General features: G+C 58.1%; 2 non-coding genes across 2 annotated transcripts; both read right to left on the bottom strand.

Annotated features, from left to right (window-relative positions):
- Nucleotides 1–636: 636 nt before the first annotated feature.
- On the bottom strand, nucleotides 637–717 carry LOC112617785. The gene has a single exon (XR_003117965.1). It is a non-coding gene; the product is annotated as a small nucleolar RNA SNORD115 (small nucleolar RNA).
- Nucleotides 718–2,493: 1,776 nt separating this feature from the next.
- LOC112617784 lies at nucleotides 2,494–2,575 on the bottom strand. The gene has a single exon (XR_003117964.1). It is a non-coding gene; the product is annotated as a small nucleolar RNA SNORD115 (small nucleolar RNA).
- Nucleotides 2,576–3,816: the final 1,241 nt, after the last annotated feature.

Genomic DNA, 3,816 nt, shown 5'->3' with positions numbered 1-3,816 from the left:
GGGGACTGAGAGCTCCCATGCGACCCCCGTGGCACCCAGAGCCCCTCTGGACCCCCTCGTGTTCAGGCAGTCCTTGAGAACTGACCCGAGCACCGAGTCTCAGCTAGAAGCTGCCTTGCCTGGGGCTGACAGAACCTTTTCCTGCCTGGACCTGTCACCCCCGCAGGGCTTCAGGTATCCTCCTTGGGTCTAATTCCCAAAAAAGCCACCCTCCTGGAGAACCCATCTCTCCAGGTGGGAATTCAGGTCGGCTGCCTGAGAAAACCCTTGTGGCTCAAAGGCTGAACCTCGGCTACCCCACACAGCCTGGCTAATGGCCCATGACCCCCGCAGGATTCACTCACCTATGCCAGTCAATGCCAGGGGGCCCGCCTGGGAGGAAAAGCTCACTGAAAGACACAAGGGAGGAATGGGGGATCAGGAAGGAGCCACCAATGTTCCCTGGCCCCAGGGAACTGCAGCACCAACACCAAGCCTGCAGAGGTAGCCTGGGTTGCCTCAAGGAAGAGCACAGAGACAGGGTTGGGCCTCCTTCCAGATGCCCTTCAGGGCCTCCAGGTCTCCAGCCAAAAATACAGTGGCCCTGTTGGAGATCTCGGGATCCCAGTGTCCTCTTCCAACATTCTCACCTAGGTTGGGCCTCAGCGTAATCCTATTGAGCATGATTTTTAAGTCATCACCTCTCTTCAGACAATATAAGGTTCTCATCATTGACCCAACCAAGGGCAAGCCCCTCCCCACGCATGCATCCAGCAGAACCTGGATGTGCTCACCACAGCTCAGTGCAGGAGACCAGCGTGCCAGGGAGGATCTGAGCTTCAATGCACTGGAGGGATGAGCACCAGGCTGAAGGACACTGGCCTGGGGCCTGTGGGGGCCCAACACAACTCTTCTTCCAGGCTCACCATCTGGGGTGACAGCAGAAGGACATGTGTCCAACCAGGGCCTCACGTATCAGTGTGGGGAAGGTGGGTAGGGGATGTGCATGTGATGGAATCCACGCAGAACACTGACCCATCATGGACACGGGGCACCGTTGACCCTCCTGGCCACCAAACCCTGGAAAGACAGGGAATATGGGTCACTGTGCTGGGGCAAGACCCCTGGGCAGTGCCCTACTGCAGGCCCCAAGAGCAACTCCACTGCTCGGGCCGGCTCCCCCGAACAACCCCAGGGCCGCACTGGGACCATGGGGCATGGGTCAGAGCAACCAACCTGCTCATAGCCAACCAAGGAGTCTGACCCTGACACCAGGAGCCAATGCAGACCTGGCAGTCACAGAGCCTGCATGGTGGGTGCCCACCCTGGTGCCCTCTCCAAGCACACACCAGAAATCAAAGCCTGGAGGCCTCCAGGGTCACGTGCTTTCTCTGGTGGGTCTTCATCTTGCCCTACACCTCCCACACACAGAGCCAGGTCACACTGGGCTAATCAGAAACCACATGGTGTCCTCTCCTTTCCTTGGGATCAAGACCCTTCCACCCTGGAGGTGACCCCATGGCTCAGAAGTAGCCTGTGGGGCAAATTCCCAGAACAGGTCCCTGGACAGCAGGACTTCCCACCTCAGGAGGACACCCTTCACGCTATTGAATCTCAAGGAAGGGGTGACCCCAGCGGGATGTGAGCTGCCCCCTTGGCCCAAAGACCACAACCTCCAGGGCTGCCTGCAGCACCACCAGGCACCAGCCAGAGCTCAGCCTTGATCCAACTGCATTGAAACAGTGCCTCCCCCTACCAGGCTCAAGGAGGTACTACTAAGATGGCCCATTACTCAACAGGGTCGGTCCCATTCAGGGTCATGGATGGGGGCAGTCCTGAATCTCCAGGGCCTGTTTGCGTGGGCCCAATCACCCACTACTGTCCAGGCAGGGAGAACTCCAGTGTAACTCCCAGACTGCCCTAGAGCCCGTTGCCCCCCTCATGTGGCCTGGGCAGTCCTCCAGCCCTGACCAGCCCACTGAGTTTCAGCTGGGAGCTGCTCTATGTTGGGCTGAAGGAACCCTTTCTGCCTGGACCACCATCACCCCGCAGGGCTTCAGGAAATGTGTGCTCCTAGGGTCAGATTTCTAAGAAAGTGACCCTACTGGAGAAATGTTCCCTCCCCAGTGGCACCCGGAGAAAACCCTAGTGGCCTGAAGGCTAACCCTCAATGGCCCCAGGCTTCCTCATTCATGGCCCACGACTCCAACAGGATATACATACCTATGCCACTTAAGGCCATGGGCCCCATCTGGGCAGAAGAGCTCACTGAAAGACAAGGGGGAGAACACGGGCTCAGGAAGGAGCCGACAATAATGCCCCATCCCCGGGCAACCTGAGTCCAGACACCAAGCCCACACAGGGAGCCTGGGCTGCCTCCCAGAGGGGCACAGAGACAGGGCTGGGCACCCCTGAGATGACCTTCAGGGCCTCAAGTTCTACATCCCAAAATATAGTGGCCCTGCCGGGGATCTTGGGATCCCAGCATCCTCTTCCAAAATTCTCAACTAGGTTGGGCCTCAGCGTAATCCTATTGAGCATGATTTTTAAGTCATCACCTCTCTTCAGGACAATGTAAGGTTCTCATCATCGACCCAACCCAGAGGACCAATCACCTCACACATGATTCCAGCAGAACCCGGATGTGCTCACCACAGCTCAGTGCGGGAGACCGGGGCACCAGGAAGGACCTGAGCTTCAGCACATCATGGGGCTGGGCAACAGACTGATGGACACCTGCCCAGGAACAGGAGGCCCAATGCAAGTTTTCCTCCAGTTTCACCATCTGGGAGAGAGCTGGAGGACATGTGTCCAAAATGACCTCCATGAGGGGAAGGAGGTAGGTCATGCCAGCTCATACTTGCTCATCCTCCATGGATGCATGTGATGAGATCCACGTGCTTGTCACTGACACAGACACTCTTGGCCCTGTGTGCCACCGAACCCTGGAAGGACAGGGCAGGTAGGTCACTGGGCTCAGGCTAAACGCCCAGGCTGTGCCATACTGCAGGCTTTGAGAGCACCTCCACTGTCCAAGAGGGCTCTGCTGCATGACCCCAGGGCATCCCTGGGATCACTCGGCACGGGCCAGGGCCATTAGCCAGGTCATGGCCAACCAAGAAGGCTGGCCCAGATGCCATGCACCACTGCAGACCTGGCAGTCATATAGTCTACCTGTGGGCATGGGGGGCGTGCGTACAGGCACCCTTTCCAATGAAGCACTGGAAATCATAGCCTGAGCCACATGCTTTCTTTGGTGGGTCACCATCCGTACTCTGCATGTCTCCCACACACAGAGTCAGCCACACTTGAACAATCGGGAGTCATGTGGTGCCCTCTCCATTGCTTGGGCCCAAAATTCCACCACCCTGGAGGTGACACAATGGATTCCAAGCAGCCTGAGCAACAAAATCCCGGAACAGGTCCCTCGACAGCTGACTTTCCCATCTCAGGGGGCCACCCTTCCTGACACTTGATGTCAGAGATAGGGTGATCCCCAGCAGGATGTGGGCTGCCCCTTAACCCAAAGCCCACAAGTCCCAGGGCTGACCTGCAGCACAACTACATACGGGCCAGAGCTCCGCCTTGACCCAACCCCAGGAAAACAACGCCGCCTCCCACCAGGCTCCAGGAGACACACTGGGATGGCCCATGGCTCAATAGGGACGGTCACATTCCAGGAAATGGGTGGGGCACGACCCTTTTATGCCCAAGACCCAACCCTAACGGTCCATTCACACACCACACTCCGGGGACTGAGAGCTCCCATGCGACCCCCGTGGCACCCAGAGCCCCTCTGGACCCCCTCGTGTTCAGGCAGTCCTTGAGAACTGACCC

Source organism: Theropithecus gelada, unplaced genomic scaffold (assembly GCF_003255815.1).
Source record: "Theropithecus gelada isolate Dixy unplaced genomic scaffold, Tgel_1.0 HiC_scaffold_4278, whole genome shotgun sequence".
NCBI classification, from domain to species: domain Eukaryota; kingdom Metazoa; phylum Chordata; class Mammalia; order Primates; family Cercopithecidae; genus Theropithecus; species Theropithecus gelada.
This window is presented reverse-complemented; position numbering and strand designations above follow the sequence as displayed.